The sequence below is a fragment of the Scyliorhinus torazame genome, unplaced genomic scaffold (genome assembly GCF_047496885.1).
Source record: "Scyliorhinus torazame isolate Kashiwa2021f unplaced genomic scaffold, sScyTor2.1 scaffold_156, whole genome shotgun sequence".
Classification (NCBI taxonomy): Eukaryota; Metazoa; Chordata; class Chondrichthyes; order Carcharhiniformes; family Scyliorhinidae; genus Scyliorhinus; species Scyliorhinus torazame.
In genome coordinates, this window is record NW_027307883.1 from 94547 (window position 1) to 117404 (window position 22858).

Genomic DNA, 22858 nt, shown 5'->3' on the forward strand with positions numbered 1-22858 from the left:
AGAAGATCAGGAGCAACACATGTAAATTATTCAAATATATTAGATCTATTTGCAAGTTGACACAGCAGCCTCACTTACAGAGACAGCGTGTTAAAGGTAATATTCTCTGCAGATAAATACCCACTGCGTTCTGGGATAATGAAGTCAAAAGATCCCACATCCTCTGAAATAAATGGTATTCCCCTCGTTGCAGAACTTAAAGACAGCCCCTTATTCTGAGACTGTTTCTTCTAGTAAGTGTCTCCCGGGTTACTGCCTGTTCCGAAACGTGCATATGTCACTGAAATAGGAATAGTTAACATTTCCATAAAGCATTAGAGCAGAAGGACAGTGCCCAGCTTATGGCATTCTTAATCTGCTTTATACAGACATAGAGAGTATGAACGGTCTATTGAATGTACCCCAGCCAGAAATTTAACTTGCGGGTTCCACCATGGCCGCCATAATAGGGGCCTGGCTGCAAAATGGTAATAGCTGTAAATGATGACAAACCAGGAGTAAAATACAAAGAAATGCAGCATGAAACTACACCCTCAAGGAATATTAGTCTCACGACAGGAAGCTTTTACTATTAAGTTGTATAAAGGAGAGAGGTCAGAAGAGAATCCCTTCCTTGTTAACTGATAAATGTGTTAATGAAAATAAGGAAATGACAGACTTGCTGAAGAATGACTTTGGTTCATTATTTACAATAGAGGAAGAGTTCAAAATGCCAGAGATACGAGGAAATATATTATTGATTCTGAACCAGGGACTGTACAAATGTCATACTATCAGGGTGTCAATGGCCTATAAATGAATAGTGTTCGAGTGTGAGAGTTCAACAGTAACAAAATTCGAACTAGAGGGTCTTCATATAAGTAGATGGCAACATTACAAAAATCTGACCTACAATCTTCCAAATTTCTCTGGATTTGAGAAACATCCCTTTGGATTGGACAATTACACATGTCGCTCTGTAATTTAAGCGGCGTGACAGAGAGAAAAGGGTGAATTTGTGCCGCTTTTCGGAACATTTGTGACGGGGAAATGAATGGTGTTCACCCTCAAGGACAGGGTGTGTGAACAGGTTTAAATGTCCCAGCTGATAAGAACGAGCGAGCGTGGATTTGTAAAGTTTATTTATGGGTGATTCAGGGTAATCCATTTCGGACAGAGATAGGGAGGCATTTCTTCACACAACGAGTGTTGAGCCTGTTGGATTCATTACCACAGGAAGCATTTGATGCTAAAACATTGAAGATATACAAGAGGAGGCTGGAAGTAGCACTTGGGGAGAATGGGAACAAAGACTATGAGGAGAAAACAGGACTAGGCTATTGAGTTGGATGATCAGTCCTGATCGTGATGAATGGCGGAGCAGGCTCGAAGGGCCAGAAGGCCTCATCACCTTTCTTCTATGTATCTATGTCTGCACTAGAGCCAATCAACCGAAACATCTTTGGAATGTGGGAGGACAGCGGAGCACGCAAAGGAATACCACGCAGGCAGGGAGAAAATGTGCAAACAGACAGTTTCCCGAACTCGGAATCGAGCCCGGGCTTCTGGTACGTTTAGGTGGCAGTTCTAACCACTGTGTTAATTTGCCGCCCCCTCGTCCTTCTAGTTCCCCAACTCGCTTAAATCTAGGACACTCTTTCTGTACCTTTAACACCAATTCCCCAGCTTACTAATGTAAGTGATACTTTTTTTCTGTAAATGTTCACCCTTGCACGCCAGCTCGTTAATATACAAGATGCTTATTCTGCCACATTGTCCGATTGTCCTCCAGCTAGATTATATACATGACCTATTTTCTGTAAGTGTATCTCCTATGTAATCAGCTGGCTGATATAAATAATGTTTTATTCTATTGCTGGCTTCTTAATATTGTGGAGCTGTCTCCTCGTTCCTCAGCTAGCTTACATACAGGACCCGTTTTCTATAACTGTGTCTTCTAGTTCCTCAGCTAGCTTATATACAGGACCATTATTCTGTAACTGACCATTGTTCTGTAACTGTATCTCCTAGTTCCTCAAATCACGTGTATACATGACCCTTGTTCAGTAACTGTGTCTCCTAGATCCACAGCTAACATTTAAACATGACCCTTATCCTGCACCTGGGTTCGGCAGTTTTCCAGCTCACTTCTATACATGGCCCTTATTCTGTAACTGTGTCTCCTAGTTCCCCAGCTAGCTTATATACATGACCTGTTTTCTATAACTGTGTCTCCTAGTTTGTCGGCTAGCTTATATACATGACCCTTATCCTGTTCCTGGGTCCGCCAGTTCCCCAACGAGCTTCTATGCATAAGGCTCATTCGGAATCTGTGTCTGTAATTTCCACAGCGAGTTTTCACACATGACCCTTATTCTGTAACTGTGTATCCCAGTTCCGTAGCTATCTCATATTACTGACATTGGTTCTATTACTGTGTCTCCTAGACCTCCGGCTCCGTATTTTTCCCTGATTATTATATTTACCATCAATTATTTCAGAGCGGTTCTTTCATATAATCCTCTCAATTGTCTACCAACATTAGATTTTAAAATGATATTTGATATTTAAACTTACTCGCAGCCTCCTTCACCCGAGAGATGGAAAACCCTAAGGGAAATGAACTCATGAAAAGATCAGGAGAAACACAAGCAAATTATTCAAATGTATGAGATCTATTTGCAAGTTGACGCAGCAGCCTCAGTTACAGAGGCAGCCTGTTAAAGATAATATTCTCTGCAGATTAGTGTGCACAGTGTTCTGAGATAGAGAATTCAAAAGATTCGAAATCTTCGGAAGTAAATAATATTCCCCCCGTTATGGACTTCAATTGCCTCCCCGGAGACTGTATCTTCTTGTACTAGACTCAAGGGTCAGTGTCAATACAGAAACGTGGATATGTCACTGAAATAGGTGCAGTTAACATTTGCGTAAAACATTAGAGCAGAAGGACAGGTTCCAGCTTGTGGCATTATTGATATTCTTTGTCCATAAAAGCAGAGTATGAACAATCGATTGAATGGTCCCCAGCCGCAAATTTAATTTTTGGGTTACGCCATGGCCGCCATAACAGAGGCATGGTTGCAAGATGGTAAATATCAGTAAATGGTGACAATGCAAGAGTCGAGTACAAGAAATGGGGGGGGCGTGAAAGTACACCCACGTGGTATTAAAATCATTCACGGACACTCGTTCAATAGGTAGGAAAAGGGGCGTGGAGGTAATGTACACGTTTAGGGAGTTAGGCTGGAATTTAAAAGCCAGGACAGACAGAGTTGTCATCTCTGGTTTGTTGCCGGTGCCACGTGATAGCGAGGCTAGGAATAGGGAGAGAGTGCAGTTGAACACGTGGCTGCAGGAATGATGTAGGAGGGAGGGCTTCAGGTATTTGGATAATTGGAGCGCATTCTGGGGAAGTTGGGACCTGTACAAGCAGGACGGGTTGCATCTGAACCAGAGGGGCACCAATATCCTCGGAGGGAGGTTTTCTAGTACTCTTCGGGAGGGCTTAAACTAATTTGGCAGGGGAATGGGAAACGGATTTGTAGTCCAGCAACTAAGGTAGCCGATATTCAGGACGCCAAAGCATGTAGTGAGGCAGTGGGGAAGGGAACACTGACAAAGGAGAGTACTTGCAGGCACGGAGATGGGTTGAAGTGTGTATACTTCAACGCAAGAAGCATCAGGAATAAGGTGGGTGAACTTAAGGCATTGATCGGTACTTGGGACTGCGATGTGGTGGCCATCACGGAAACTTGGATAGAAGAGGGGCAGAAGTGGTTGTTGGAGGTCCCTGGTTATAGATGTTTCAATAAGATTAGGGAGAGTGGTAAAAGAGGTGGGGGTGGCATTATTCATTAGAGATAGTATAACAGTTGCAGAAAGGCAGTTCGAGGAGTATCACCCTTTTGAGGTAGTATGGGTTGAAGTCAGAAATAGGAAAGGAGTAGTCACATTGTTAGGAGTTTACTATAGGCCCCCCAATAGTAGCAGAGATGTGGAGGAACAGATTGGGAAACAGATTTTGGAAAGGTGCAGAAGTCATAGGGTAGTAGCCATGGGCGACTTTAACTTCCCAAATATTGAGTGGAAACACTTTAGATCAAATAGTTTGGATGGGGTGGTGTTTGTGCAGCGTGTCCAGGAAGCTTTTCTAACACAGTATGTAGATTGTCCGACCAGAGGAGGGGCAATATTGGATTTCGAACTGGGTAATGAACCAGGGCAAGTGATAGATTTGTTAGTGGGGGGAGCATTTTGGAGATAGTGACCACAATTCTGTGACTTTCACTTTAGTAATGGAGAGGGATAGGTACGTGCAACAGGGCAAGGTTTACAATTGGGGGAAGGGTAAATACGATGTTGTCAGACAAGAATTGAAGTGCATAAGTTGGGAACATAGGCTGTCAGGGGAGGACACATGTGAAATGTGGAACTTGTTCAAGGAACAGGTGCTACGTGACCTTGATATGTATGTCCCTGTCAGGCAGGGAAGAGATGGTCGAGTGAGGGAACCATGGTTGACAAGAGAGGTTGAATGCCTTGATAAGAGGAAAAAGGAGACTTATGTAAGGCTGAGGAAACAAGGTTCAGACAGGGCATTGGAGGGATACAAGATAGCCAGGAGGGAACTGAAGAAAGGGATTAGGAGAGCTAAGAGAGGGCATGAACAATCTTTGGCGGGTAGGATCAAGGAAAACCCCAAGGCCTTTTACACATATGTGAGAAATATGAGAATGACTAGAGCGAGGGTAGGTCCGATCAAGGACAGTAGCGGGAGATTGTGTATTGAGTCTGAAGAGATAGGAGAGGTCTTGAACGAGTACTTTTCTTCTGTATTTACAAATGAGAGTGGCGATATTGTTGGAGAGGACAGTGTGAAACAGATTGGTAAGCTCGAGGAAATACTTGTTAGGAAGGAAGATGTGTTGGGCATTTTGAAAAACTTGAGGATAGACAAGTCCCCCGGGCCTGACGGGATATATCCAAGGATTCTATGGGAAGCAAGAGATGAAGTTGCAGAGCCGTTGGCAATGATCTTTTCGTCCTCACTGTCAACGGGGGTGGTACCAGGGGATTGGAGAGTGGCGAATGTCGTGCCACTTTTCAAAAAAGGGACTAGGGATAACCCTGGGAATTACAGGCCAGTTAGTCTTACTTCGGTGGTAGGCAAGGTAATGGAAAGGGTACTGAAGGATAGGATTTCTGAGCATCTGGAAAGACACTGCTTGATTAGGGATAGTCAGCACGGATTTGTGAGGGGTAGGTCTTGCCTTACAAGTCTTATTGAATTCTTTGAGGAGGTGACCAAGCATGTGGATGAAGGTAAAGCAGTGGATGTAGTGTACATGGATTTTGGTAAGGCATTTGATAAGGTTCCCCATGGTAGGCTTATGCAGAAAGTAAGGAGGCATGGGATAGTGGGAAATCTGGCCAGTTGGATAACGAACTGGCTAACCGATAGAAGTCAGAGAGTGGTGGTGGATGGCAAATATTCAGCCTGAATCCCAGTTACCAGTGGCGTACCGCAGGGATCAGTTCTGGGTCCTCTGCTGTTTGTGATTTTCATTAATGACTTGAATGAGGGAGTTGAAGGGTGGGTCAGTAAATTTGCAGACGATACGAAGATTGGTGGAGTTGTGGATAGTGAGGAGGGCTGTTGTCGGCTGCAAAGAGACATAGATAGGATGAAGAGCTGGGTTGAGAAGTGGCAGATGGAGTTTAATCCTGAAAAGTGTGAGGTTGTCCATTTTGGAAGGACAAATATGAAGGCGGAATACAGGGTTAACGGTCGAGTTCTTGGCAATGTGGAGGAGCAGAGAGATCTTGGGGTCTATGTTCATACATCTTTGAAAGTTGCCACTCAAGTGGATAGAGCTGTGAAGAAGGCCTATGGTGTGCTCGCGTTCATTAACAGAGGGATTGAATTTAAGAGCCGTGAGGTGATGATGCAGCTGTACAAAACTTTGGTAAGGCCACATTTGGACTACTGTGTACAGTTCTGGTCGCCTCATTTTAGGAAGGATGTGGAAGCTTTGGAAAAGGTGCAAAAGAGATTTACCAGGATGTTGCCTGGAATGGAGAGTAGGTCTTACGAGGAAAGGTTGAGGGTGCTCGGCCTTTTCTCAATAGAACGGAGAAGGATGAGGGGCGACTTGATAGAGGTTTATAAGATGATCAGGGGAACAGATAGAGTAGACAGTCAGAGACTTTTTCCCCGGGTGGAACAAACCATTACAAGGGGACATAAATTTAAGGTGAAAGGTGGAAGATTTAGGAGGGATATCAGAGGTAGGTTCTTTACCCAGAGAGTAGTGGGGGCATGAAATGCACTGCCTGTGGAAGTAGTTGAGTCAGAAACATTAGGGACCTTCAAGCAGCTATTGGATAGGTACATGGATTACGGTAAAATGATATAGTGTAGATTTATTTGTTCTTATGGGCAGCACGGTAGCATTGTGGATAGCACAATGCTTCACAGCTCCAGGGTCCCAGGTTCGATTCCGGCTTGGGTCACTGTCTGTGCGGAGTCTGCACATCCTCCCCGTGTCTGCGTGGGTTTCCTCCGGGTGCTCCGGTTTCCTCCCACAGTCCAAAGATGTGCAGCTTAGGTGAATTGGCCAATGATAAATTGCCCTTCATGTCCAAAATTGCCCTTGGTGTTGGGTGGAGGTGTTGGGTTTGGGTGGGGTGCTCTTTCCGGGGGCCGGTGCGGACTCGAGGGGCCGGGTGGCCTCCTTCTGCACTGTAAATTCAATGATAATCTATGATTAATCTAGGACAAAGGTTCGGCACAACATCGTGGGCCGAAGGGCTGTTCTGTGCTGTATTTTCTATGTTCTATGTTCTATGTTCAATACAATTGTATAAAGGTTGTGACCAGGATCATGGTTTGCACTTGGTAACTGTTAAAAGTACAGTTGTCATGTAAAATAATTAAAAGACAGACATGATGAAGAATTACTTTGTTTCGGTATTTACAATAGAGGATGAGTTCAAAATGACAGAGATACGAGGAAAGATATTACTGAAACATGGCTGGGGACTGAACACAATTTACACTATCAGGGCGTCAATGGCGGAGAAATGAATGGTGTTAGAGTGTTCGAGAGATCCACAGGAACAGAATTCCAATTACAGGGTCTCCATATGATTAGATGGGATCATTACATATATCTGAACTACAATGTTTAAAAGATCTTTGGATTTGAGAACTATGCATTTAGATTGGACAATTACACACGTCGCTGTGCGATTTAAGCGACGTGGCACAGATTAAAAAACTGAATTTGTGCCTCTTATCGGAACATCTGATACAGGAAAATGAGTGGAGTTCAGCCTGAAGTACCGGGTGTGTGAACAGGTTTAACCGTTCCAACTGAGCAGCGAGCGAGCGAGCGTGGATTTGCAAAGGTTACTCATGGGTAATGAAGATGATGCAAATGTTTTCAAGCAGGACAGAGGTACTGGACAGGTGACTGAATGCGGACGTTTTTCATATGGAGTGAAATAAATAATTTGACCATCTAGCTTCCAGACATGTCACTGAATCTATACCTTTTTCGGCTACGTCTTCACTCTGTTCTTTACATGATCCCTATTCTTTAACTATCTCTACTAGATCCCAGATAGCCTATATAAATGGCCATCAGTCTTATGCATCGCCTGTTCTCGAGCTGGGTTATATACTTGAACATAATTCTGTAACTGTGCCTTATCGTGCCCCAGCGAGCTCAAATAAATAACCCTTGTTTTGTGAACATGTCTCCGAGTTCACTAGCTGGATTATATACATGATCATTAGTCTGTAACCGGGTGTCCTTGTTCTCTTCTAGCTTACACGCGTGGCCCTTATTCTGTAATTGTGTCTCCTCGTTCCACAGCCAACTTATATACATGACCATTATTCTGTCGCGGTGTCTCGTCGTTCCCCAGCCAACCTATCCACATGTTCCTTATTGTGCAACTACGTCTCTATTTTTCCAGCGAACTAATATACATGATAATTATTATTTAACTGTGACTGATCGTTCCCTGGCTAGCTTATATACATGGTGATTCTTATTCGGATAGTGTGTCCTGGATCGCCAGCTCGCTTATACACATGGTTCATATTCTGCAACTGTGTCTCCGGGTTTCGTAGCTAGCTCATATCAATTGCATTTTTTCTGTTCCTGTTTCTCAGAATTTAGGCTGTACAGATAGAAACCCAATCACATAAAAAAATGGAATATAACATGGAAGGAATACCTTCTGCACAATTTAAATGGGAGATAGAACGATATTAATCACCGAAACACAAAGCAAATCCTGATCCTGTCAGAAAGTTTGGTATTGATGGAATTTGGTTGTGGAAGAAAGGAGAGGTCCGGCCCACAAAAGGGCATCAAATTGCGCAGCGATTCAATGGAGAAAAAGGTAGAAAGCAAAATAAGCAACGCCCCACGTCAAACAGTCCCAGTAAGGCAGTTGATTTCGGCCTCGGCGATTGTGGGTTCCTCTGTGGGGTGGAGTGAATGTTGGTCCGGAAGTTCGTTTTGACAGAGTCAGCGAACTGCCTTAGATCGTCTTCAGATATGGATGTTTTTTTCAGAGGTCATAGCTCAATATTGAGGATTTCTTGGTGTAAAGTAGCTGTTTGATATATTGGAGTGTGTCTGTGGTCATTAATATGTCTCCAGAAAATGTAACTCTGAACAGCAGATGATGTCATGGAACAGATACTGAAGCTGCTCTGCGTTTAGGTTTTCAACCAATCCTGGCAGCTTCTGATCAGCATTCTTCTCACTCTGACACTGTCTTTCCACTGACACAAACCAAAGCAATGTTTCTCCCGAGCTGTGACCAAACCCAACACTGAGGGAACAAGGTCACCTCCGCTTGTCAGGCAAATATTGTCCCTTTAACACCTGTCTTCTGTTTACCCTACAGCCGTAACACAATCACTACTTTGAAATGGCAACTGACAAAATGTAAAACTGGATTGAGAGATTTATGTTAGGAGATTAAGGAATATGGAAGCAACTGGAGTTAATCTATTAACCGACAGCCGGAATTAAAAGAAACTGGAGATCACTGCTCAGAATCCACATGAAATCCTGCCCCAGCCCACAGCCACGTCCAACAGTCATTATACTCAAAGCATTTCTCATCGTCCTCAGATATGGATGTTTTTTCAGAGGTCATAGATCACTTTCGAGTATTTCTTGGTGTATAGTAGCTGTTTGATATACTGCAGTGTATCTGTGGTCTCTAACATGTCTCCTGAAAATGTAATTCTAAACAGAAGATGATGTCAGGGAACAGATGCTGAAGTTGCTCTGTGACATGTGTCAGCAGAACACATGGTAGTTGCTGATGATATTCATTTTCCTGCGGAATAGACCAGATCATTCTCAGCGTATTCCATCAATGTTAAATATCAGGAAGTTTGGTTCATTGCAATGATCCCTGCGGTTCCCTCAGAAATGATCGAAAGTGTTGCTCCTATAACCTATCTCCCATTCTCCTCCCCTCTCTCGTCCTCAACTCTCTCTTTTATCCTTCAGTCCTCCACTTTCTCTGTCTCTCCTTCAGCATTAGAAACGCCAGAGGAATGAAGAGAGCAGTTACCACTTTAAACTCGATCATAAATGAAAAGATAAAGACGAATCTCCATACTATATTATTGAGGCAATAGTAGTGAATATATTAAACTATTGTAACTATTTCTCCTGACTAAGTGACACAACTGGAGGTCTCCCTTTTTGAATAACGGAGTGACCTGAGCTGCCCTCCAATCTGCAGGTACAGTTCCAGAGTCTATAGAATCCCGGAAGATGACCACCAATGCATCCATTATTTCCAGAGCCACGTCCTTACGCACTCTGGGATGCAGATTCTCAAGCCCCGGTAATTTATTTACTTTCAGTCCCAACAGTTTTCCCAGCACCATTTCTCTACCAATGTTGATCTCCCTCAGTACTTCCCTCTCACTATCCCTTTCATTCATCAACATTTCTGGGATCTGATTTGTGTTCTCATTTGTGAATACCCGTTTGCTTTGACCCATTATTTAAACGTAGCAATCATTACTAGCTTATGTATTTGTTACCGCGTCACCGCCCCCCCTCCCCCTCCACCCCCAAACAAAGCTCAAAATCATCCACCCAATGAATTAGTAAATTCGGCCAGGGTCACTCTATGAGCCTGGTATATGCCAGTTCTCCTTTATGATTGTATCGGTCAATGCGCTTCCGAGCACATATCAAGCACTTTTCAATATAATGCTTTATATATTTCCCAAAATATGCCTCCAACATCAGTTTTTCATTCTTTCTACGGTTGTTGCTATTGCATGATGTTCTAAATCCTCAATAAATCGATAAATTACCAGTTTCGATCTAGGGTTGGAAATATGTATCGTCCGTCTTGAAGAACTCGTTCGTCTAACTGATGTCTAACATGCTCTTGTGCTTCTTTAAGGGTGATGAGAACGGGTTTGATACCTCTCTAATCTGTTTCAAATCAACGCTTACCTTTGGAATTGAATAAGTCGCTCACTTTGATGCTGACGTACCTGGACAATGTGTAGGTTCAGTCGGCAGTTAGGAAGGCAAATGCAAAGTTACCATTCATGTCAAGAGGGGTAGAATACAGGACCAGGGCTGCATTTATGTGGCTGTATAATGCTCTGGTCAGGCCCCATTTGGAGTAATGTGAGCAGTTCTGGGCCCCGTATCTAAGGAACGATGTGCTGGCCTTGGAAAGGGTCCAAAGAAGGTTCACAAGTATTATCTCAGGATTGAAGAAATTGTCATATGAGGAACGGTTGATGACTCTGGGTCTGTACTCACAGGAGTTTAGAAGGATGAGGCGAATCTTATTGAAACTTACAGGATACTGCCTGGATACAGCGGACGTGGTGAGGATGTTTCCACTTGGAGGAAAATCTAGAACCAGAGTACACCAACTCAGACTAAAGGGACGAACATTTGAAACTGAGATGGAGAGGGATTTCCTCAGCCAGACGGTGGTGAATCTGTGGAATTCTTTACCGCAGAAGGCTGTGGAGTCCAAATCATTGAGTTCCTTTAAGGCAGAATTAAATAGGTTCTTGATTAATAAGGGGATCAGGGGTTATGGGGAGATGGCAGGAGTATTGGGATGAGAAACTATCAGCCATGATTTAATGGCGGACAGACTCGATGTTCCGAAAGGCCTTATTCTGCTCCTTTGTCTTCTGGCCTTATGGACAACACACTGGCCTCTTGCTTTGCTAACTGATCTGCACTTAGATTGCCTGATGGGGAGGGCCAATGGCGAGTCATTGCCTTAATTACCCCACTTTGATGCCCTTGGGCGTTCTTGATTGCATATTTTGTTAATGTGGTTGACGGGAGAGGCTGTTCATCGGTTAACACAAATCCTCCAGCTTCCAATATCGGCGAACAGTCAGTCAGTACTTGAGAAACATACATGCTGTCTGAAAGAATGTCATGTGGTGGGGGTGGGGGGGGGGGTAATATTCCGGGAAGGTGACGACAAATGTTACTGCTGTTCATTAGACAGTCTGAGCGCTGATGTCACTGGATAGGTTCGATGTTCTTACCTCCAGCACCTGCCCCTGATTGTTCTCCATATGATTGCAACATCCGGATTCCCTCACTCCATCATCAATCGAGGATCCGCCTATACAATGTGTGAGTGGGTTTTTGTGTCTGTCTACTGTTCTCTGGTTTCTAATGTGCTATTCGGTACCACCCCTGCTTTGTTTTGGCAGAATCGGCCCCTTGGGACTAGGTGCTGCCACAAAGTGGTATTCTAGCGCTTCCCCGGCATTACTGATGTCTACAAGGAAAGTGGGTACAAGACTTCTGTTAACGGGAGTGGCCTAACCTTATCACGTTAACTCTCATCGGGCATTGTGATTCTGTCTAATAACTCCATCTTTTATTCGTCCATCTAATAATAACTGGAGGGGTGTCAGTTCTGCTAAAATAGTTCGTGGATTGAGGCCAAATATATAGGTAAAAAGTTGGATTGGCCCGGAAACTGCCAGTCCGTGGCATTCAAATGTGGAATATTCCTGTTGTGTCGGACGTAAGGGTGAGGACGCAGACGCAGCCGGTCCCAGCCTCCCGGGCCTTTGCTGTACTAGACCGGCAGAGATAGTAGCGTCCATCGCCGCTACGTGAATGTCAAAATGCAATTCTGGATTCCATGTCTGTACGGCTGGCGCCTTTTTAGTTCAGGAATGACCTGTGTGAACAGCACTGTCCCAGTCCAAGGGGTGTTCTTTGTTTGGTAAATAAAACAATGGTGAAGATCTTTGTTCCAACACTGTCCAAATGGTTCAGACAATATCATAACAGTCCTAAAATACAATCTTAAGTGTTTTAAATCGGGGCTAATAGGAATTGTCAGTTAGTCTATAGCCTTTTCCTTTCTACCTCTCGTTTCACACAGATCACCATAGCGGCTATAATTGTCATCCGGCTTTTCATCATCCCAGAATTTTGGGTTAACTTTTTGTCCCAGGATGGCGGGGAGGCCTCGCGAATCATCGAGGATATCTCAGTGTTCCTCTCTCCTTACGTTTTGGAGGAGAAGGGCGTCTACATACTGAGCTAAAATGTCCGTTTCGGATTATGGGAATATTGTGAAATCCCTGCGGTCCACATATGCAGGTGCACTGTTGACCCAGGAAGGTGAAAGGAAATTTGTATTGGCGTTCCCGTCTTAAGGAAATTCACCAAAATCTATTCCTGATATCTAAAACAGTAACATTTCGGGCTTGTGTAGTTCGTTATTTCCAAACCTCGGATTGCCCACGACAGCGTGGAGGTCACAGGGGCTGTGTAAGTCAGTCTTCGGTCGTCGATAGTTAGGGGGTCAGGACACATCCGGCTTTTTTATTGAACAGATAGGTGAATTATTTGCTGAGACTACAGGAAGCTGGACACCCTGCCCCATTAATCCGGAAATTACTTTCGGCACATGTTCTCCTGATTGTTTGGGAAACCAACATGACTTCTGAGCTTTGGTCCAGCCCCTCACCAGCGACCTCTCCTGACATTCCGCACTGCCATAATTGAGTTGGGTAGAAACCGGCTCTTGATTCCAGAGCACATGTTACACCGAGCGATACCCTGACATTTTGCCCGGCTGAACGCGCAGTTGGCTCACGGTACACATTTGGTCCATGGATTTACACACATAAATCGTGGATGATGCTTTTAACTCTCCATCCATTTGTCAAACAATGCAATTTGCTGTTTTGCAGGATAAATTAAACTTTCTCATTGGATCGAAATCTAAGTTGTGTTCGGTCCTGGAGATAAATCATTCAAGATAGCAGAATGGAAAATAAATATGTCTTCCTATGTAAACTCCAAAGGGTCAGTTTCTGCACCTTGTTGCAAATGGCTGTTGAAACCGTTCAACATGATTTTCCTTTCAATGCACCATTCAATTCGGGGTGAGCTGCTGGTGTTAAGTGTGGTCCACTATCCCATAAATATTTGCTGGATGCCTCCTACCCAACGCTCACTAGGAAACGCCCTATATTCTCAAATTTGACGCTGCGGAACCACTCTGCAGAGGCCTGACACCGTCATTGAGTACATAGCGGGCGCGTGGGGTGATTGAGCCAGAAACCTACGCCTCTCCATACTATGGCGACTCTTCTTTCGTGCATATTGGCGCCATCCGAGCTGCTGCCGGCGCGTCCAAGGGCTGGTGAGTTTCCTCAGGACCTTGTGAATATTGGTTAGGTTCGCGAGGGTCTGGAAAAGAAGTGACGGAGTCGGTCACAATTACACCTCCGGCCGGTTGACGCTAATCCTGGTCTTTTCGGTGGTGCGGCATTTCTCCTGCTTGTGGGTCCACCACGGATCTTATCTGGACCGCGTATCTCGGGATAGGGAGGGGAATGCACCTTTATTAGTATCTCTCTGTGTCCTCCGTCATGTTTCCAGATAGCCCTGTGTCCCTGAATTGGAACAACAACATTTTGCCGTTTTGGGGGCGATCCCGGTGGCCTGAGCTTCCCTTTGCCGTGCTCGGGTTAAATGGTGAAGGAGCCAGGTCACAGTGTGTGTTGAGTCAGGAGGGTCAACAGATTCCCAAGCTTTCTGGCCATTTTGGGCTGCATGTGAGACGAACGCATTAGTCAATCTGGTATCATTTGTGGTGCGCATATCTTGTCACAAAGAATAATTGTTCCCGAATTGTTGATCTCTCGAAACTCACCACAGTTGGCATTACAGAGATTGCTACAGTGATTATCAGTCTCTCCTTTCTGGTTATTCTTGTTCACTGTACACACCTCAATTCCTCGGCGTCACTGTGATATCCATGGCTGATTGTTAGATTTTAGTCAATGTCTGATGAAAGTCCTGTCTCATTGAAAATAGTTATCTGCACCTGCTTTCTCACTGCTCGTTGTTATTATTCCCTGAAGGACATTAGTGAACCAGCTGGATTTTTACGACAATCGAAAAAGGTTTCATGACCACCAATCGGAATTTATTTCCAGATCTTTATTGCATTCAATCTCTCCGAATGCCCTGGTTGAATTCAAACCCAGACCCCAGAGCATTTCCCTGGATCGCTGAATTACTACTACCTGCTATTTTAGGGAGTGGAAATCGGATGAGTCTCCCTGGACCCAAATTGTTTCCCTTGAGGGATTCCATTTTCTGTAAAACGAGATTCCTTTCAAGGAGTTCTCCCATAATCTCTTTGGCAGCATCGCTTTGGCAACTGAGAGAGATCAGCGGCTCCAGACGGTGCGAGGGGAGAGATTGAAATCTGAGATTCGCAGCCTGGAATGTTACAACAATGGCTGTGAATGTGAGAACAATGGATTGGAATGATACAACAATGCTTCCGAATCTGACAACTGTGGGTAGGAATGTTCCATCAATGGATGAGAATCTGGAAACAATCCAAGTTGGCCAGAATCTGAGAACAAAAGACTGGAATGTTCCGACAGTAAACAGGGGTTTATTCGGCGCGCTTTACCAACTTTCTACATTTTATAAATGGATGTCATTGGAAAAACGGATCTATTTCACACTCCAGATCATTCAGGCGGGTTACTATCCCTTCCTTGCTGTTTTCGGTGTGCCTGGTCAGTAACTATATCTCTATTAATTTTACAATTCATTGTTTAACACGGGATTTTGTTTGATTGATATTTGGTTGTGAAAATGCATTTTGTGAAGTTCAATCTGAAACACCTTTACCTCTCCATCAATCTAATTTCACTGATCTGTCCAATGTCTGAGCCTTAAAATAATATAGTTCACAATCTCTGCAATTGCTTTCACATGGTGGAGAGTTCCGAACTCACGTCATTTCCAGTACCAAAACTGTATAATATCATCTCCAAAATATCACTTCACCAATTCTGACTTAGAGACCCCTTCACATATTCTCAAATGTGCCTTTGTTAAAGTCGGACTCGAGAACTCCAATGCCATCAGCGGAACACTTCAGATGACCAAACTCTGCAGCGCGCTGAAAATCCCTGCCTCTGTTCAATCGCCATTCTGATGCATGACGTGGAGATGCCGGCGTTGGACGGGAGTGGGCACAGTTAGAAATCTTGCAACACAAGGGTAAAGTCCAACAGTTCTGTTTCGAATCACTAGCTTTCGGAGTACAGCTCCTTCCTTAGGTCCTTCCTCACCTGTCGAAGGAGCTGCGCTGCGAGATAGTGATTCGAAACAACCTGTTGGACTTTAACCTGCTGTTTTTAGACTCTTTTCTGATGCAAGCATTGCGCACATATATTCCCTTTCGCGCTGCTCATTGACCTTTTCCACATGTCTGCAACATCTATCCACTGAAGGCTGTTCTTTCCACCTTTTTGACGTAAATTGACATATAAAGACATATCTTCATTGTGGCAATCTCCGGCGCACTCTGCCAACAGGAGCCTGCGCTGAGATTGTTACGAGAGTGCTTTAGAGCTGGGTCAAATACATCAAGTTCAAGTGGTGAGTTCTAACGGGATCTAAGGGGGTAACTAGCAATTAAACTGATCTTCAATTGAAAGCTAAATTAGCCCTCAAATCGGGTAATTGAAAGCTACTCGTTTGGCGAGTTGTATTCCTGAAACAGGATTCAGCTGAGTCACACTCAACTGTATCTGTTGGATTGTGCAACTGGTTTAATTCTGTTTCCAGAGCATTGGATATTGAGGCCGATAAACAGGGAAGACAATCAGTATTGTTTGTCTGCACTGTTTGGCAGTACTGTTTTTCTGCACTGTGAGTGCTACTTGGCAGGGCGAGAGTGCTTGGCAGTTGGGTGGAAAACACGGAGTTGGGTGAAATTGGCTGAAGGTGAAACGGAAATATCGGACGCAGAGCTGAGCAGGAGATTATCGAACAGACCTTGGGAATGTAAAGAGGTTTCATGATTCACTGACACATTCTTCCGACTTGAGGGACGGGGGGCATGAAGAGTGTCATCACAGGAAGGTGTGATTTCCTTGGCGAATAAGGAATCTGTTCAAATTTGAAAATCCATTTGAAATTTCTTGTTATATATTGTCTTCATATTGAGGTAATGGGGAAATATTAAAAATGCTTTAAATGTTAAAAAAATTTAAATTACATTTTAAAAATGAGAGCTTGAGGGGGGGGGGTGTTCTTCCGGCATGATATAAGAGCTGATGTGCCCCATTGTGGTATCTAGTGACCACATGTGTAGTAAGTGTTGGTTGCTCGAGGATCTCCGGCTCACAGTTGATGAGTTGGATTCTGAGTTTCAGGCGTTGCGACAGATCAGTGAGGGGGAGAGGTACCTTGTGTTCCAGGAGGTTGTCCCACCAATTAAGCGGCAATTTAGCATGGCCAATCCATCGATCCTGCACATCTTTTGGTTTTGGGGGCAAAACCCACGCAAACACAGGAAGGATGTGCGAACTCCACACAGAGAGCGTCCGAGAGATGGGATCGAACCTGGAACCTCGGCATCGTGAGGCAGTAATGCTAATCACTGTGCCACGTGCTGTTCTTTGTCAATGGTTTTACTGAAATCCATGAAAATGACATCCACCGCCCTCCCCTCATGAATCATCTTTGTCACCTCCTCAAAAAACCTTGAGCAACTTGGTGAGGTGCGACCTCGCCTTCACAAAACCATGCTGTCTATCTCAAATTTGCCCATTTCTTTCCAAATGAGGATCAATCCTGTCCCTGAAAATACTGTCCAATAATTTACCTACAGGCGACGCGAGGCTCAACGCTGTATAATTTCCTGGATTATCGCTGCTGCCTTTCTCAAACAGCGGTAACACGTCAGCTATTCTCCAGTCCTGTGGTATCTCACTAGTGGCCAATGAGGACACAAAGATGGCAGTTAATGCCCTAGCTATTTCCTCCCTTGCTTCCCTCAGTATTCTGGGGTAAACACATCCGGCCAAGGAGACGGATCTACTTTAATATATTTTAAAAGACCCAATACTTCCTCCTTTTTTATTTGAACATGGCCCAGACTATCCACACACCTCACCCAAGAATCGTCTTCCACAAAGTCCTTTTCTTGGTGAACACTGATGAAAAGTACTCACTTAGAACCCGTCACGTCCTCTGGTTCAACATATAGATACCCCACTCACCTTAACCGGTCCAATCCTTTTGCTGGTCAGCCTTTTTTTTCCGCACGAATTAGATGCTTTGGGATTCACGTAAATCTTCCTTGCCAAGTGATTTCATGATCATTCCTCGCCCTCCTAATTTCCCTCTTAATCACCTTCCTACTTTCTCTGCACTCCTCTATAAAGCATCGAGGTTTTCATCACAATGAATTCCCATCAGCCAATAGCGTCTGTGTCCTTTCCAAAGCAATCAACTAGGAATGTTACTGGATTCGGTGACATATTTCATACAATCATAGAATTCACTGTGCAGAAGGAGGCCATTCGGCCCATAGAGTCTGCACCGGCCTTGGAAAGAGCACGCTACCCAGACTCACGCCTTCAGCCTATCCCCGTAACCCAGTAATCCCACGAAACCATTTTGGACATTATGGTCAATTTAGAATTGCCAATATACCTAACCTGCACATCTTTGAGGAAAGTGCAGCATCCGGAGAATAAAATCCATGCTGACACGGAGAGAACGTCACGACTCCGCACAGACAGTAATCCAAGCCGGGAATCGAACCTGGGCCTGGAACTGTAAAAGAACAGTACCAACCACTGTATACCGTGCCGACATAATATTCGAACCGGATCAATAATCGTTCTGTCAAACTAACGTTTTTCTCTCCACCCAGATGCAGAATTTCACTGTTTATTTTGCTTCCCTCCAGCTAATGTAGCTACGATTGTGACCCTGACTCTTCGGAATTGTGGGCTCTCCAGATGTGTCACTCGCTACCTGCTGGCCATGGCAGCAGCAGATCTACTGGTCATTATTATCGATCTAATATTCAGACACATCCCGATTGTTTACTGGGAGCGGTTTTATTTCATGTGGTCTATGCCTGTGTGTAATATCCATGCTGTCTTTCTTTATGCAGCTACGGACTGTTCTGTCTGGTTTACTGTGTCTTTTACCTTTGATCGATTTGTTGCCATTTGTTGTCAGAAGCTGAGCAATAAATATTGCACTGAGAAAGTGGCTGCTGTGGTTCTCGGAACCGTGGCTGTGCTGAGCTGTTTCAAAAACATTTTTTGGTATTTCATGTTGTCAGACCGGTACACGATTAGAAACACACCCATCTTCTGTATTATAACATTCTCCACTCAAGTATCTCCTGTTTGGATAGCCATCGAGTTTCTGCATCACATTGTGACCCCGTGTGTCCCATTCGTCCTGATTCTGTTGCTTAATGTTGCAACCATCAGACACATAGTGGTGAGCAGTAAAGCCCGCAGCCGACTTCGGGCAAACAATGCTGCGAAGAGTTCCAGAGACCCAGAGATGGAGAGTCGAACAAATTCAATCATATTGCTGTTCGTTATCTCGTTGAATTTCATCCTGTTATGGACAGTTTTAATGGTGTATTCTATATGGAGACGGACATATTATTTGATAGATGATTCTGCATTGATGAGTGATGTCGTTCTGGAAATTGGCTTCATGTTGCAGCTTCTGAGCTGCTGCACAAACACTTGTATTTATGCCGTGACCCAAACTATTTTTAGGGAGCAGTTGATGAATGTACTGAAGTATCCATTTGTTTCGATTTTTCGATGCATTCAGAGATGTTCAGAAATGAATAATTGACAATTTGGAGAAATTAATTGCTTGTTTCAATTTTCCCATCACTGTCGTTGGGAGAGAGCGGACCGGAAGTACTCCCATGGGAAAAAAGTCGGGGGACCCACTGTCACTGTCGCAACATTAGAAGGTGTTGCTCTCTCTGGTTGGCTCTGAATCTGACGGTCAATATGGTCGCCTTCCTTAATCCGAATTATATTTGCTCTAGAGTATCCAGGTATCTTTCGATACCGCCACAACTTTCAAACCCGCATACTGATCAAAGAGTCGGTGCACCAGTTAGTTAATTCAAAGTCAATATTATTTATTTACACACACAGTAATATCTACTCATGCACGAAATACTACAGACTAAACCAACACTACTGCTAAACCCTATAATTAGCTTCGGGCGCCCACTCAGTCAGAGGAACAATGGCCGTTGTTCGGTTCTGAGGCTGCTGGGGTCGAAGTGGTGAAGGGGAAACAGCTAAGGTCGCCCGTCTGGTAGCGAGCGTTGACCTTGGACTTACTTGCTTCTGGTAAAGCTGGTGGACGGGCTTCTCCGCTGTGAGAGTCAAGTCGAAGAGAGCGATACTCACTTGAAGCCTTCTTCTTATACCTGAAGGGGCTTCGCGCGCTTTTGGGCGGGCCTTGAACTTGGCCCCAATCAATTGGGCCATATCTTGTTCACTCGTATTGATCTTGACCAATAAAGGGGTGGGTGCCCTAATGGCTGGGCATGTCCTAGGTGGCCGTTGGCATGCTTTGTTTTCTGCTTTCGGTTTGGGGAACTGGCGCCACGAAGTCTGGGGCCGGATCGGTTACTTATGTACCTTCCTTTGTTCCCGGAGATGGGTCATCCATATACGACTGTGTCTGGGAGCTACTTTTCAAATATGCAGGAAGGCTCTGTGCCTGCTTGCTTTCTCACCATTGTCCATTTTTCCCTGCAATCTTTGCAAATGTTCATTTTGTATTCTGGAAGTGGCCATCCCAGATGGCTACACGCCCTCCTTGTGATCGTCAACGCGAAGCGTGAAGGAGCAAATAACCGCGTTGTCTTCGTTCTCTTCCTAAGTTGGGCACCCGTAAGCACTTCATAGGCTCTACCCTGCTCTGTCCTATGAATTGCAACTTGTACCTAAATTATTTATGTCCATACATCGTTATAAAATTCTACGGGGCGCTATGACATTCAGGCATGCATTACAAAATAAAAAACTGTAACCTCTAACCATCCTTAAATGAACTGTCCTTACTCCTAAAATCAAAATAATTTACCACATTTTTAGCTGTACAAATAGCAGCAACACAGGGCTCTCTGGCTTGGCCGTCAAGCACAGGGTTTTACATTTATTTTTATTGGAACGAACAAAACACATACAAAAATCATCGATGCACTTTAATTCACTTAAAGGGGTTGGAGGGTTTGTTGAACTCCTAAAATAGGGGATCTGAGGGCGTATATCGGAGTGCTACTGCGGGAGGCTTTCCTCCGCCATTTCCTCAGTCTCAGAGACTGAACGACACTGCAGAGTATCGCAAGTACTAATAGTGATTCCACAACGTAGGATAGGGAATACCAGGTGATGAACCAGTCACACCAGGTCGGTGTATCGGTAACTATCTCGGCGCTTAGTGTATGGCAGGGGTGGGAAACATTCACGGCCTGCGATCAGGGTGGGTGGGGGGTGGGTAGCGTCTGCGCGCACCTGCAGGGATCCCGCTAAGATCCAGCTGTGGAGCATGATGTTTGTCTTCATCTTTCCTTCTTTCTGTCTCCTTCTTTTCTTCTTCTGAGGTTCCAAAGTTCTATGGACACAAGCATAATATCTGTTATTATCTTGCTTAAGATCTCGTATGTCTGTCTGTCTCATCTCATCGTTGCCTAATTGCCAATTACTCATTATAATTGGTCACCATCTGTGACTACCTTATTTTAAAAAAAAACAGGTATTTTGGAAAAGATATCCGAGAAAAAACAGACACAGTGCGAGCCGTCCCGCAGCCTGTGTAATCTACCATCCTAGTGTTCGAGTATGTAAGTAGCATTTCGAAGTAACCTAAGGGTTGCCATAAACAAAAAAAAGAGTTTTGAACTTAGAGAGCCAAAATGGTGTGCGTATGGGCCGCGGCGGGTAAGAATGGGTGAAAACCCCGGGTAGGACGGTGACCAGTGCCGTTTGTGCTCTACCCGAGCGCAGCTGACCAGAGGGGGGGGGGGGGGGTCCTCAGGCAGGGCGGGGACCAGTGCTGTTTCTCCACTGTCTGAGCGACTGGCAAGTACGGAATGAATATGTCGTCGTCGTGGGGGCTGCCTCTCTTGATTATCTTCAAATCAGGAGAGTAGCTATGATTGGTTGTCTGCCGACAAACTAGTTCCTCTGAACGGTTGTCTGTCGACAAACCTGTTCCATTAACTGCCAGTGGGCCTTAGAAGAGTGGTGGCGGGGGCCATGAAAAACTTTAAATGGGCAAACAACATTTAACATTCACAATAACAAACAAACATTCAGTACAAACATGGTGCAGGTTCCATCAGAAAGGACACCGTTACTCTCCATCGGTTCCTTATTACCATCATCTGGACATCTCATTGCTCAGCAGCAAACAGAGTCGCAAAGGGATTCGTTTGGTGGGAGTCAGACTCTATGTTAGCATCTTCTCCCGGCTGCCATATTCTTGACTGGAGTAGGTTTGCTAAATCTGCGCGGGGCGTATTGGGGTCCATCTCATCATTCCGGATGAGCCTGAACGAATTGTCTCGGCGCCAAAATTTTGGTATCAAGGTTGGAGCTGCTAGGTTTTAATCCATAAACGCCGGACGGTGGGTCTGGGTCAGGGGCTATAACGTATGTTATCTCGAAGGGGTCGCTGGAATCATGTTAGGTATCGTGGGAGTCGGGTCTAGTGCAGGGGTGTAATCGTAGCGTGGTGTGCTGGGGCTGTCGCTAACGCTATCGCTGTCGCTGCTGGTTAACGGAAGGGAGAGGTGGAGTCATCCATCTGGGGGTGGAGTCGAAGTCGTGTCTGAGGACGGGCTGGACTGGTTGGGGAGGGTCATTCGTGGGAGCGGCGTGCTCATCTGCTGCTGCAAGCGAGATGTGGTGTGCATGGTTGTTCTGCGAGCCACAAGCCTTAAGCTGGTCGATGTGAAACCACGCATACTTGCCATTGGGACGTGTGCAGAGGGGCTGACTTTGTCAGAGATGGAGTACGGTCCGGACAATTTGGGGAAGAAAAATGAACTGGGGTTGTATAGGGATAACATCACTTGCTATCCTACAGCAAACTCGGTGGCGTGTACCGTTTTATCAAAGCAAGCCCTGCTTTGTTTCTTCCCTGTCCCAAGTCTAACAGCTGCAGCGAGCTGGGCTGCCTTCATATTATCATTAATCTGCTGGACTGATTTATCATGCGTGAGGGCGGTGACTGTGGGGCTGGCCAAATCCAGTCCTAATAAATATTCTGTCCCTTTCATGGGGCGTCCGGTCATGAGGGTGTGGGGGGTGTCTCCTGTGGACGTGGATACCGTGTTTCTTATGAACATCAGTGCAAAGGGGAGAACTGAGTCCCAGGTGCTATTGTGCTGTTGCACCATTTTCCTGAGGGTGGCTTTCAGAGTTCTGTTCATCCTCTCAATGCCGCGTGATTGGGGCTGGTATGCTATATGA

At 44.9% G+C, this 22858-nt stretch overlaps 1 long non-coding RNA gene across 2 annotated transcripts; it reads left to right on the top strand.

The window, feature by feature from the left end:
- Positions 1 to 3279: 3279 nt before the first annotated feature.
- On the top strand, positions 3280 to 18405 carry LOC140405630 (uncharacterized). Of its 2 annotated transcripts, XR_011938721.1 has the most exons (3): positions 3280 to 3672; positions 7299 to 7442; positions 18289 to 18405. It is a non-coding gene; the product is annotated as an uncharacterized lncRNA (long non-coding RNA). The 2 variants fall into 2 exon arrangements; XR_011938720.1 differs by lacking the exon at positions 18289 to 18405 and having other exon boundaries at positions 7299 to 7739.
- The last annotated feature ends 4453 nt before the right edge of the window (positions 18406 to 22858 follow it).